This window comes from Triturus cristatus, chromosome 6 (genome assembly GCF_964204655.1).
Source record: "Triturus cristatus chromosome 6, aTriCri1.1, whole genome shotgun sequence".
In the NCBI taxonomy this organism is placed as follows: domain Eukaryota; kingdom Metazoa; phylum Chordata; class Amphibia; order Caudata; family Salamandridae; genus Triturus; species Triturus cristatus.
In genome coordinates this window covers 882,031,037-882,044,170 of record NC_140589.1, presented here as the reverse complement: position 1 = coordinate 882,044,170, position 13,134 = coordinate 882,031,037, and the positions used below count along the sequence as shown (strand labels likewise).

Genomic DNA, 13,134 nt, shown 5'->3' with positions numbered 1-13,134 from the left:
ATCGGCCAAGACCTCTCTATTAGGGTGGAGGGTGAACATTTCTTGGACCTCAGAAACTGAGGGATGCAGCGCCGATATGTCCTCCAAGGGCCTAGAGGACCTGGCGCCCAATCATGCCTGGTGTTTTTCAGCTTACCCGACCAATCTGGTTGCAAGGCGGATTTTAACAGTACTGCTGAAAAGGGACTCCCAGATAGCCCTGAGGCCATCATTTGCATAGGCCCTCCCCTTCTCTTTCTCTTGCTTCCCACAAAGCAACGCATCGCTGGCAGCAGTATAGATTTGGGGGTTGTGAAGAATAATGACAGGGAGGCTGAAGAAGGGAAAGAAAAGTCCCAGAAGTCCTGCAGGCTTCCTTGCTAAATGCAGCTGGCCATAGAGTGCACCTTCATTACTGCGAGGTAAATACATTAAAAATGTTGAGGAGAGACAAATTGAAAAATAGATATTAGGAGGAAAGCACTGGAACCTGCTTTATTATTTCAATTAGTCTTGAAAACATAGAACATTTCTCTCCTGAAAGCTGGTAAAAATATGGAACGCTTCACGAATTTGCGTGTCATCCTTGCGCAGGGGCCATGCTAATCTTCTCTGTATCGTTCCAATTTTAGTATATGTGCCGCCGAAGCGAGCACACTTCATTGATGAACCTACAATGTTTATAAACTCTCTAAATCTACGGTCTCTAGACATAGGGTGGCCTGGCAGAGATGCTCGTATGGCCAGTAAGCATTCAAATCTGAGCCAATGGGCAAAAATGCATGAAGAGTAACAATCCATTATTCTTCACTGCATTTGTGGTCCAAGACTTCACCAATTGGAAGTATGTAGATTATGCCAGGGTTGCAAAGGCTCATGGTTCAGGCTACTGACAAGGAACATTGTGACATCATGCTGCCTGTGGAACAGTGATATTAAAGGTGAGACAGCTGCACAGTAGGTTAGGTGAAGGGCTCTGAGAGGTGAAAGGCAGCATGCTTGGGTCCCTGGACAAGGTGAGCCTATGACAAGGTGTCTGAATTTTCGCCTGTATTGTAATATTAAACACTTTATTGTTGTACCCGCCTGCTGATTAAGGAGTCCTCAAGATCAGCTCCACACAGACGTGGAACTGATGATGTTAATGCAGAATATTTAAGAAACTGAGGCTGATCTAAAACATTTCCTTGGACCTAGGACCATTTCCCCTGACTTTTAGGTCCTTCGTCCTCCTAAAGTCCTTTGTATAAGTTAGGAACACCTGACAGAACAGAATTTCAGGAGGTCAGGTGGGTTTACTTGTGTCTTCTGGTTGTGAGCAGTAAACGTGGCTAAAAAGGTTGATGGAATGGTGTTTTAAAACACACACACACACACACACACAACTTCTGGTCCTCTTAAGGACAAAAGTATGGGTAATCCTACATGGGGCCAGTGGCGCAATGGATAACGCGTCTGACTACGGATCAGAAGATTGTGGGTTCGACTCCTATCTGGCTCGAAAGGGTCATAGGTCCCTGTTTTATGGTATTCCTGTGGAATTCTTATTTACCTCAGACTTGTTGTAGGTTCAATATTCTCGAGCAGGACTCATCCAGCAGTCGTTCCATGGTAGGGCTGCAGTAATAGGACCACGGCTAGTTAAAAGTTTCCCATTTGCTGCTGGATTCTATGTGAAGGCCGTCATGTGGTGTGCTGCTTTTGTATTTCAACATGGGTCTCTGAGTCTCTAAACTAGGAAAAAATCTTGTTGAGAAAAGTGTGTGTGAGAGGGTCTGTGGGTGCAGGCAGGTGTGTGCACTTGAGTGCTGACCCATTTACATGTGTGAGAGGGACAAGCAAATTGCCTGTGGGATGTAGGCCTACAACTGGAACCAAGCAGCCAGGCAGAACCACAGGTAAGGAGAGAGGAAGGCAGTTCATTATTAGAGCAGGATCATGAGCCTCTTGCCCTGCTCCCTTCTGCCCCGATCGGCCCCGATCGGCCAAGACCTCTCTATTAGGGTGGAGGGTGAACATTTCTTGGACCTCAGAAACTGAGGGATGCAGCGCCGATATGTCCTCCAAGGGCCTAGAGGACCTGGCGCCCAATCATGCCTGGTGTTTTTCAGCTTACCCGACCAATCTGGTTGCAAGGCGGATTTTAACAGTACTGCTGAAAAGGGACTCCCAGATAGCCCTGAGGCCATCATTTGCATAGGCCCTCCCCTTCTCTTTCTCTTGCTTCCCACAAAGCAACGCATCGCTGGCAGCAGTATAGATTTGGGGGTTGTGAAGAATAATGACAGGGAGGCTGAAGAAGGGAAAGAAAAGTCCCAGAAGTCCTGCAGGCTTCCTTGCTAAATGCAGCTGGCCATAGAGTGCACCTTCATTACTGCGAGGTAAATACATTAAAAATGTTGAGGAGAGACAAATTGAAAAATAGATATTAGGAGGAAAGCACTGGAACCTGCTTTATTATTTCAATTAGTCTTGAAAACATAGAACATTTCTCTCCTGAAAGCTGGTAAAAATATGGAACGCTTCACGAATTTGCGTGTCATCCTTGCGCAGGGGCCATGCTAATCTTCTCTGTATCGTTCCAATTTTAGTATATGTGCCGCCGAAGCGAGCACACTTCATTGATGAACCTACAATGTTTATAAACTCTCTAAATCTACGGTCTCTAGACATAGGGTGGCCTGGCAGAGATGCTCGTATGGCCAGTAAGCATTCAAATCTGAGCCAATGGGCAAAAATGCATGAAGAGTAACAATCCATTATTCTTCACTGCATTTGTGGTCCAAGACTTCACCAATTGGAAGTATGTAGATTATGCCAGGGTTGCAAAGGCTCATGGTTCAGGCTACTGACAAGGAACATTGTGACATCATGCTGCCTGTGGAACAGTGATATTAAAGGTGAGACAGCTGCACAGTAGGTTAGGTGAAGGGCTCTGAGAGGTGAAAGGCAGCATGCTTGGGTCCCTGGACAAGGTGAGCCTATGACAAGGTGTCTGAATTTTCGCCTGTATTGTAATATTAAACACTTTATTGTTGTACCCGCCTGCTGATTAAGGAGTCCTCAAGATCAGCTCCACACAGACGTGGAACTGATGATGTTAATGCAGAATATTTAAGAAACTGAGGCTGATCTAAAACATTTCCTTGGACCTAGGACCATTTCCCCTGACTTTTAGGTCCTTCGTCCTCCTAAAGTCCTTTGTATAAGTTAGGAACACCTGACAGAACAGAATTTCAGGAGGTCAGGTGGGTTTACTTGTGTCTTCTGGTTGTGAGCAGTAAACGTGGCTAAAAAGGTTGATGGAATGGTGTTTTAAAACACACACACACACACACACACACAACTTCTGGTCCTCTTAAGGACAAAAGTATGGGTAATCCTACATGGGGCCAGTGGCGCAATGGATAACGCGTCTGACTACGGATCAGAAGATTGTGGGTTCGACTCCTATCTGGCTCGAAAGGGTCATAGGTCCCTGTTTTATGGTATTCCTGTGGAATTCTTATTTACCTCAGACTTGTTGTAGGTTCAATATTCTCGAGCAGGACTCATCCAGCAGTCGTTCCATGGTAGGGCTGCAGTAATAGGACCACGGCTAGTTAAAAGTTTCCCATTTGCTGCTGGATTCTATGTGAAGGCCGTCATGTGGTGTGCTGCTTTTGTATTTCAACATGGGTCTCTGAGTCTCTAAACTAGGAAAAAATCTTGTTGAGAAAAGTGTGTGTGAGAGGGTCTGTGGGTGCAGGCAGGTGTGTGCACTTGAGTGCTGACCCATTTACATGTGTGAGAGGGACAAGCAAATTGCCTGTGGGATGTAGGCCTACAACTGGAACCAAGCAGCCAGGCAGAACCACAGGTAAGGAGAGAGGAAGGCAGTTCATTATTAGAGCAGGATCATGAGCATCTTGCCCTGCTCCCTTCTGCCCCGATCGGCCACGATCGGCCAAGACCTCTCTATTAGGGTGGAGGGTGAACATTTCTTGGACCTCAGAAACTGAGGGATGCAGCGCCGATATGTCCTCCAAGGGCCTAGAGGACCTGGTGCCCAATCATGCCTGGTGTTTTTCAGCTTACCCGACCAATCTGGTTGCAAGGCGGATTTTAACAGTACTGCTGAAAAGGGACTCCCAGACAGCCCTGAGGCCATCATTTGCATAGGCCCTCCCCTTCTCTTTCTCTTGCTTCCCACAAAGCAACGCATCGCTGGCAGCAGTATAGATTTGGGGGTTGTGAAGAATAATGACAGGGAGGCTGAAGAAGGGAAAGAAAAGTCCCAGAAGTCCTGCAGGCTTCCTTGCTAAATGCAGCTGGCCATAGAGTGCACCTTCATTACTGCGAGGTAAATACATTAAAAATGTTGAGGAGAGACAAATTGAAAAATAGATATTAGGAGGAAAGCACTGGAACCTGCTTTATTATTTCAATTAGTCTTGAAAACATAGAACATTTCTCTCCTGAAAACTGGTAAAAATATGGAACGCTTCACGAATTTGCGTGTCATCCTTGCGCAGGGGCCATGCTAATCTTCTCTGTATCGTTCCAATTTTAGTATATGTGCCGCCGAAGCGAGCACACTTCATTGATGAACCTACAATGTTTATAAACTCTCTAAATCTACGGTCTCTAGACATAGGGTGGCCTGGCAGAGATGCTCGTATGGCCAGTAAGCATTCAAATCTGAGCCAATGGGCAAAAATGCATGAAGAGTAACAATCCATTATTCTTCACTGCATTTGTGGTCCAAGACTTCACCAATTGGAAGTATGTAGATTATGCCAGGGTTGCAAAGGCTCATGGTTCAGGCTACTGACAAGGAACATTGTGACATCATGCTGCCTGTGGAACAGTGATATTAAAGGTGAGACAGCTGCACAGTAGGTTAGGTGAAGGGCTCTGAGAGGTGAAAGGCAGCATGCTTGGGTCCCTGGACAAGGTGAGCCTATGACAAGGTGTCTGAATTTTCGCCTGTATTGTAATATTAAACACTTTATTGTTGTACCCGCCTGCTGATTAAGGAGTCCTCAAGATCAGCTCCACACAGACGTGGAACTGATGATGTTAATGCAGAATATTTAAGAAACTGAGGCTGATCTAAAACATTTCCTTGGACCTAGGACCATTTCCCCTGACTTTTAGGTCCTTCGTCCTCCTAAAGTCCTTTGTATAAGTTAGGAACACCTGACAGAACAGAATTTCAGGAGGTCAGGTGGGTTTACTTGTGTCTTCTGGTTGTGAGCAGTAAACGTGGCTAAAAAGGTTGATGGAATGGTGTTTTAAAACACACACACACACACACACACAACTTCTGGTCCTCTTAAGGACAAAAGTATGGGTAATCCTACATGGGGCCAGTGGCGCAATGGATAACGCGTCTGACTACGGATCAGAAGATTGTAGGTTCGACTCCTATCTGGCTCGAAAGGGTCATAGGTCCCTGTTTTATGGTATTCCTGTGGAATTCTTATTTACCTCAGACTTGTTGTAGGTTCAATATTCTCGAGCAGGACTCATCCAGCAGTCGTTCCATGGTAGGGCTGCAGTAATAGGACCACGGCTAGTTAAAAGTTTCCCATTTGCTGCTGGATTCTATGTGAAGGCCGTCATGTGGTGTGCTGCTTTTGTATTTCAACATGGGTCTCTGAGTCTCTAAACTAGGAAAAAATCTTGTTGAGAAAAGTGTGTGTGAGAGGGTCTGTGGGTGCAGGCAGGTGTGTGCACTTGAGTGCTGACCCATTTACATGTGTGAGAGGGACAAGCAAATTGCCTGTGGGATGTAGGCCTACAACTGGAACCAAGCAGCCAGGCAGAACCACAGGTAAGGAGAGAGGAAGGCAGTTCATTATTAGAGCAGGATCATGAGCATCTTGCCCTGCTCCCTTCTGCCCCGATCGGCCCCGATCGGCCAAGACCTCTCTATTAGGGTGGAGGGTGAACATTTCTTGGACCTCAGAAACTGAGGGATGCAGCGCCGATATGTCCTCCAAGGGCCTAGAGGACCTGGCGCCCAATCATGCCTGGTGTTTTTCAGCTTACCCGACCAATCTGGTTGCAAGGCGGATTTTAACAGTACTGCTGAAAAGGGACTCCCAGATAGCCCTGAGGCCATCATTTGCATAGGCCCTCCCCTTCTCTTTCTCTTGCTTCCCACAAAGCAACGCATCGCTGGCAGCAGTATAGATTTGGGGGTTGTGAAGAATAATGACAGGGAGGCTGAAGAAGGGAAAGAAAAGTCCCAGAAGTCCTGCAGGCTTCCTTGCTAAATGCAGCTGGCCATAGAGTGCACCTTCATTACTGCGAGGTAAATACATTAAAAATGTTGAGGAGAGACAAATTGAAAAATAGATATTAGGAGGAAAGCACTGGAACCTGCTTTATTATTTCAATTAGTCTTGAAAACATAGAACATTTCTCTCCTGAAAGCTGGTAAAAATATGGAACGCTTCACGAATTTGCGTGTCATCCTTGCGCAGGGGCCATGCTAATCTTCTCTGTATCGTTCCAATTTTAGTATATGTGCCGCCGAAGCGAGCACACTTCATTGATGAACCTACAATGTTTATAAACTCTCTAAATCTACGGTCTCTAGACATAGGGTGGCCTGGCAGAGATGCTCGTATGGCCAGTAAGCATTCAAATCTGAGCCAATGGGCAAAAATGCATGAAGAGTAACAATCCATTATTCTTCACTGCATTTGTGGTCCAAGACTTCACCAATTGGAAGTATGTAGATTATGCCAGGGTTGCAAAGGCTCATGGTTCAGGCTACTGACAAGGAACATTGTGACATCATGCTGCCTGTGGAACAGTGATATTAAAGGTGAGACAGCTGCACAGTAGGTTAGGTGAAGGGCTCTGAGAGGTGAAAGGCAGCATGCTTGGGTCCCTGGACAAGGTGAGCCTATGACAAGGTGTCTGAATTTTCGCCTGTATTGTAATATTAAACACTTTATTGTTGTACCCGCCTGCTGATTAAGGAGTCCTCAAGATCAGCTCCACACAGACGTGGAACTGATGATGTTAATGCAGAATATTTAAGAAACTGAGGCTGATCTAAAACATTTCCTTGGACCTAGGACCATTTCCCCTGACTTTTAGGTCCTTCGTCCTCCTAAAGTCCTTTGTATAAGTTAGGAACACCTGACAGAACAGAATTTCAGGAGGTCAGGTGGGTTTACTTGTGTCTTCTGGTTGTGAGCAGTAAACGTGGCTAAAAAGGTTGATGGAATGGTGTTTTAAAACACACACACACACACACACACAACTTCTGGTCCTCTTAAGGACAAAAGTATGGGTAATCCTACATGGGGCCAGTGGCGCAATGGATAACGCGTCTGACTACGGATCAGAAGATTGTGGGTTCGACTCCTATCTGGCTCGAAAGGGTCATAGGTCCCTGTTTTATGGTATTCCTGTGGAATTCTTATTTACCTCAGACTTGTTGTAGGTTCAATATTCTCGAGCAGGACTCATCCAGCAGTCGTTCCATGGTAGGGCTGCAGTAATAGGACCACGGCTAGTTAAAAGTTTCCCATTTGCTGCTGGATTCTATGTGAAGGCCGTCATGTGGTGTGCTGCTTTTGTATTTCAACATGGGTCTCTGAGTCTCTAAACTAGGAAAAAATCTTGTTGAGAAAAGTGTGTGTGAGAGGGTCTGTGGGTGCAGGCAGGTGTGTGCACTTGAGTGCTGACCCATTTACATGTGTGAGAGGGACAAGCAAATTGCCTGTGGGATGTAGGCCTACAACTGGAACCAAGCAGCCAGGCAGAACCACAGGTAAGGAGAGAGGAAGGCAGTTCATTATTAGAGCAGGATCATGAGCATCTTGCCCTGCTCCCTTCTGCCCCGATCGGCCCCGATCGGCCAAGACCTCTCTATTAGGGTGGAGGGTGAACATTTCTTGGACCTCAGAAACTGAGGGATGCAGCGCCGATATGTCCTCCAAGGGCCTAGAGGACCTGGCGCCCAATCATGCCTGGTGTTTTTCAGCTTACCCGACCAATCTGGTTGCAAGGCGGATTTTAACAGTACTGCTGAAAAGGGACTCCCAGATAGCCCTGAGGCCATCATTTGCATAGGCCCTCCCCTTCTCTTTCTCTTGCTTCCCACAAAGCAACGCATCGCTGGCAGCAGTATAGATTTGGGGGTTGTGAAGAATAATGACAGGGAGGCTGAAGAAGGGAAAGAAAAGTCCCAGAAGTCCTGCAGGCTTCCTTGCTAAATGCAGCTGGCCATAGAGTGCACCTTCATTACTGCGAGGTAAATACATTAAAAATGTTGAGGAGAGACAAATTGAAAAATAGATATTAGGAGGAAAGCACTGGAACCTGCTTTATTATTTCAATTAGTCTTGAAAACATAGAACATTTCTCTCCTGAAAGCTGGTAAAAATATGGAACGCTTCACGAATTTGCGTGTCATCCTTGCGCAGGGGCCATGCTAATCTTCTCTGTATCGTTCCAATTTTAGTATATGTGCCGCCGAAGCGAGCACACTTCATTGATGAACCTACAATGTTTATAAACTCTCTAAATCTACGGTCTCTAGACATAGGGTGGCCTGGCAGAGATGCTCGTATGGCCAGTAAGCATTCAAATCTGAGCCAATGGGCAAAAATGCATGAAGAGTAACAATCCATTATTCTTCACTGCATTTGTGGTCCAAGACTTCACCAATTGGAAGTATGTAGATTATGCCAGGGTTGCAAAGGCTCATGGTTCAGGCTACTGACAAGGAACATTGTGACATCATGCTGCCTGTGGAACAGTGATATTAAAGGTGAGACAGCTGCACAGTAGGTTAGGTGAAGGGCTCTGAGAGGTGAAAGGCAGCATGCTTGGGTCCCTGGACAAGGTGAGCCTATGACAAGGTGTCTGAATTTTCGCCTGTATTGTAATATTAAACACTTTATTGTTGTACCCGCCTGCTGATTAAGGAGTCCTCAAGATCAGCTCCACACAGACGTGGAACTGATGATGTTAATGCAGAATATTTAAGAAACTGAGGCTGATCTAAAACATTTCCTTGGACCTAGGACCATTTCCCCTGACTTTTAGGTCCTTCGTCCTCCTAAAGTCCTTTGTATAAGTTAGGAACACCTGACAGAACAGAATTTCAGGAGGTCAGGTGGGTTTACTTGTGTCTTCTGGTTGTGAGCAGTAAACGTGGCTAAAAAGGTTGATGGAATGGTGTTTTAAAACACACACACACACACACACACACAACTTCTGGTCCTCTTAAGGACAAAAGTATGGGTAATCCTACATGGGGCCAGTGGCGCAATGGATAACGCGTCTGACTACGGATCAGAAGATTGTGGGTTCGACTCCTATCTGGCTCGAAAGGGTCATAGGTCCCTGTTTTATGGTATTCCTGTGGAATTCTTATTTACCTCAGACTTGTTGTAGGTTCAATATTCTCGAGCAGGACTCATCCAGCAGTCGTTCCATGGTAGGGCTGCAGTAATAGGACCACGGCTAGTTAAAAGTTTCCCATTTGCTGCTGGATTCTATGTGAAGGCCGTCATGTGGTGTGCTGCTTTTGTATTTCAACATGGGTCTCTGAGTCTCTAAACTAGGAAAAAATCTTGTTGAGAAAAGTGTGTGTGAGAGGGTCTGTGGGTGCAGGCAGGTGTGTGCACTTGAGTGCTGACCCATTTACATGTGTGAGAGGGACAAGCAAATTGCCTGTGGGATGTAGGCCTACAACTGGAACCAAGCAGCCAGGCAGAACCACAGGTAAGGAGAGAGGAAGGCAGTTCATTATTAGAGCAGGATCATGAGCATCTTGCCCTGCTCCCTTCTGCCCCGATCGGCCACGATCGGCCAAGACCTCTCTATTAGGGTGGAGGGTGAACATTTCTTGGACCTCAGAAACTGAGGGATGCAGCGCCGATATGTCCTCCAAGGGCCTAGAGGACCTGGTGCCCAATCATGCCTGGTGTTTTTCAGCTTACCCGACCAATCTGGTTGCAAGGCGGATTTTAACAGTACTGCTGAAAAGGGACTCCCAGACAGCCCTGAGGCCATCATTTGCATAGGCCCTCCCCTTCTCTTTCTCTTGCTTCCCACAAAGCAACGCATCGCTGGCAGCAGTATAGATTTGGGGGTTGTGAAGAATAATGACAGGGAGGCTGAAGAAGGGAAAGAAAAGTCCCAGAAGTCCTGCAGGCTTCCTTGCTAAATGCAGCTGGCCATAGAGTGCACCTTCATTACTGCGAGGTAAATACATTAAAAATGTTGAGGAGAGACAAATTGAAAAATAGATATTAGGAGGAAAGCACTGGAACCTGCTTTATTATTTCAATTAGTCTTGAAAACATAGAACATTTCTCTCCTGAAAGCTGGTAAAAATATGGAACGCTTCACGAATTTGCGTGTCATCCTTGCGCAGGGGCCATGCTAATCTTCTCTGTATCGTTCCAATTTTAGTATATGTGCCGCCGAAGCGAGCACACTTCATTGATGAACCTACAATGTTTATAAACTCTCTAAATCTACGGTCTCTAGACATAGGGTGGCCTGGCAGAGATGCTCGTATGGCCAGTAAGCATTCAAATCTGAGCCAATGGGCAAAAATGCATGAAGAGTAACAATCCATTATTCTTCACTGCATTTGTGGTCCAAGACTTCACCAATTGGAAGTATGTAGATTATGCCAGGGTTGCAAAGGCTCATGGTTCAGGCTACTGACAAGGAACATTGTGACATCATGCTGCCTGTGGAACAGTGATATTAAAGGTGAGACAGCTGCACAGTAGGTTAGGTGAAGGGCTCTGAGAGGTGAAAGGCAGCATGCTTGGGTCCCTGGACAAGGTGAGCCTATGACAAGGTGTCTGAATTTTCGCCTGTATTGTAATATTAAACACTTTATTGTTGTACCCGCCTGCTGATTAAGGAGTCCTCAAGATCAGCTCCACACAGACGTGGAACTGATGATGTTAATGCAGAATATTTAAGAAACTGAGGCTGATCTAAAACATTTCCTTGGACCTAGGACCATTTCCCCTGACTTTTAGGTCCTTCGTCCTCCTAAAGTCCTTTGTATAAGTTAGGAACACCTGACAGAACAGAATTTCAGGAGGTCAGGTGGGTTTACTTGTGTCTTCTGGTTGTGAGCAGTAAACGTGGCTAAAAAGGTTGATGAAATGGTGTTTTAAAACACACACACACACACACACAACTTCTGGTCCTCTTAAGGACAAAAGTATGGGTAATCCTACATGGGGCCAGTGGCGCAATGGATAACGCGTCTGACTACGGATCAGAAGATTGTAGGTTCGACTCCTATCTGGCTCGAAAGGGTCATAGGTCCCTGTTTTATGGTATTCCTGTGGAATTCTTATTTACCTCAGACTTGTTGTAGGTTCAATATTCTCGAGCAGGACTCATCCAGCAGTCGTTCCATGGTAGGGCTGCAGTAATAGGACCACGGCTAGTTAAAAGTTTCCCATTTGCTGCTGGATTCTATGTGAAGGCCGTCATGTGGTGTGCTGCTTTTGTATTTCAACATGGGTCTCTGAGTCTCTAAACTAGGAAAAAATCTTGTTGAGAAAAGTGTGTGTGAGAGGGTCTGTGGGTGCAGGCAGGTGTGTGCACTTGAGTGCTGACCCATTTACATGTGTGAGAGGGACAAGCAAATTGCCTGTGGGATGTAGGCCTACAACTGGAACCAAGCAGCCAGGCAGAACCACAGGTAAGGAGAGAGGAAGGCAGTTCATTATTAGAGCAGGATCATGAGCATCTTGCCCTGCTCCCTTCTGCCCCGATCGGCCAAGACCTCTCTATTAGGGTGGAGGGTGAACATTTCTTGGACCTCAGAAACTGAGGGATGCAGCGCCGATATGTCCTCCAAGGGCCTAGAGGACCTGGTGCCCAATCATGCCTGGTGTTTTTCAGCTTACCCGACCAATCTGGTTGCAAGGCGGATTTTAACAGTACTGCTGAAAAGGGACTCCCAGACAGCCCTGAGGCCATCATTTGCATAGGCCCTCCCCTTCTCTTTCTCTTGCTTCCCACAAAGCAACGCATCGCTGGCAGCAGTATAGATTTGGGGGTTGTGAAGAATAATGACAGGGAGGCTGAAGAAGGGAAAGAAAAGTCCCAGAAGTCCTGCAGGCTTCCTTGCTAAATGCAGCTGGCCATAGAGTGCACCTTCATTACTGCGAGGTAAATACATTAAAAATGTTGAGGAGAGACAAATTGAAAAATAGATATTAGGAGGAAAGCACTGGAACCTGCTTTATTATTTCAATTAGTCTTGAAAACATAGAACATTTCTCTCCTGAAAGCTGGTAAAAATATGGAACGCTTCACGAATTTGCGTGTCATCCTTGCGCAGGGGCCATGCTAATCTTCTCTGTATCGTTCCAATTTTAGTATATGTGCCGCCGAAGCGAGCACACTTCATTGATGAACCTACAATGTTTATAAACTCTCTAAATCTACGGTCTCTAGACATAGGGTGGCCTGGCAGAGATGCTCGTATGGCCAGTAAGCATTCAAATCTGAGCCAATGGGCAAAAATGCATGAAGAGTAACAATCCATTATTCTTCACTGCATTTGTGGTCCAAGACTTCACCAATTGGAAGTATGTAGATTATGCCAGGGTTGCAAAGGCTCATGGTTCAGGCTACTGACAAGGAACATTGTGACATCATGCTGCCTGTGGAACAGTGATATTAAAGGTGAGACAGCTGCACAGTAGGTTAGGTGAAGGGCTCTGAGAGGTGAAAGGCAGCATGCTTGGGTCCCTGGACAAGGTGAGCCTATGACAAGGTGTCTGAATTTTCGCCTGTATTGTAATATTAAACACTTTATTGTTGTACCCGCCTGCTGATTAAGGAGTCCTCAAGATCAGCTCCACACAGACGTGGAACTGATGATGTTAATGCAGAATATTTAAGAAACTGAGGCTGATCTAAAACATTTCCTTGGACCTAGGACCATTTCCCCTGACTTTTAGGTCCTTCGTCCTCCTAAAGTCCTTTGTATAAGTTAGGAACACCTGACAGAACAGAATTTCAGGAGGTCAGGTGGGTTTACTTGTGTCTTCTGGTTGTGAGCAGTAAACGTGGCTAAAAAGGTTGATGGAATGGTGTTTTAAAACACACACACACACACACACACAACTTCTGGTCCTCTTAAGGACAAAA

The 13,134-nt window shown here is 45.9% G+C and overlaps 13 non-coding genes across 13 annotated transcripts; 6 read left to right on the top strand and 7 right to left on the bottom strand.

Annotated features, from left to right (window-relative positions):
- Nucleotides 1-528: 528 nt before the first annotated feature.
- On the bottom strand, nt 529-635 carry LOC146818142 (U6 spliceosomal RNA). The gene has a single exon (XR_014963402.1). It is a non-coding gene; the product is annotated as a U6 spliceosomal RNA (small nuclear RNA).
- A 772-nt stretch (nt 636-1,407) lies between these two features.
- TRNAR-ACG (transfer RNA arginine (anticodon ACG)) lies at nt 1,408-1,480 on the top strand. The gene has a single exon. It is a non-coding gene; the product is annotated as a tRNA-Arg (tRNA).
- A 1,007-nt stretch (nt 1,481-2,487) lies between these two features.
- LOC146818140 (U6 spliceosomal RNA) lies at nt 2,488-2,594 on the bottom strand. Its single transcript, XR_014963401.1, has one exon. It is a non-coding gene; the product is annotated as a U6 spliceosomal RNA (small nuclear RNA).
- A 774-nt stretch (nt 2,595-3,368) lies between these two features.
- Nucleotides 3,369-3,441, top strand: TRNAR-ACG (transfer RNA arginine (anticodon ACG)). Its single transcript has one exon. It is a non-coding gene; the product is annotated as a tRNA-Arg (tRNA).
- A 1,007-nt stretch (nt 3,442-4,448) lies between these two features.
- Nucleotides 4,449-4,555, bottom strand: LOC146818138 (U6 spliceosomal RNA). Its single transcript, XR_014963400.1, has one exon. It is a non-coding gene; the product is annotated as a U6 spliceosomal RNA (small nuclear RNA).
- A 772-nt stretch (nt 4,556-5,327) lies between these two features.
- On the top strand, nt 5,328-5,400 carry TRNAR-ACG (transfer RNA arginine (anticodon ACG)). Its single transcript has one exon. It is a non-coding gene; the product is annotated as a tRNA-Arg (tRNA).
- Nucleotides 5,401-6,407: 1,007 nt separating this feature from the next.
- Nucleotides 6,408-6,514, bottom strand: LOC146818136 (U6 spliceosomal RNA). Its single transcript, XR_014963399.1, has one exon. It is a non-coding gene; the product is annotated as a U6 spliceosomal RNA (small nuclear RNA).
- Nucleotides 6,515-7,286: 772 nt separating this feature from the next.
- On the top strand, nt 7,287-7,359 carry TRNAR-ACG (transfer RNA arginine (anticodon ACG)). Its single transcript has one exon. It is a non-coding gene; the product is annotated as a tRNA-Arg (tRNA).
- A 1,007-nt stretch (nt 7,360-8,366) lies between these two features.
- On the bottom strand, nt 8,367-8,473 carry LOC146818134 (U6 spliceosomal RNA). Its single transcript, XR_014963398.1, has one exon. It is a non-coding gene; the product is annotated as a U6 spliceosomal RNA (small nuclear RNA).
- Nucleotides 8,474-9,247: 774 nt separating this feature from the next.
- On the top strand, nt 9,248-9,320 carry TRNAR-ACG (transfer RNA arginine (anticodon ACG)). The gene has a single exon. It is a non-coding gene; the product is annotated as a tRNA-Arg (tRNA).
- Nucleotides 9,321-10,327: 1,007 nt separating this feature from the next.
- LOC146818132 (U6 spliceosomal RNA) lies at nt 10,328-10,434 on the bottom strand. Its single transcript, XR_014963397.1, has one exon. It is a non-coding gene; the product is annotated as a U6 spliceosomal RNA (small nuclear RNA).
- A 770-nt stretch (nt 10,435-11,204) lies between these two features.
- TRNAR-ACG (transfer RNA arginine (anticodon ACG)) lies at nt 11,205-11,277 on the top strand. Its single transcript has one exon. It is a non-coding gene; the product is annotated as a tRNA-Arg (tRNA).
- Nucleotides 11,278-12,274: 997 nt separating this feature from the next.
- Nucleotides 12,275-12,381, bottom strand: LOC146818130 (U6 spliceosomal RNA). Its single transcript, XR_014963395.1, has one exon. It is a non-coding gene; the product is annotated as a U6 spliceosomal RNA (small nuclear RNA).
- Nucleotides 12,382-13,134: the final 753 nt, after the last annotated feature.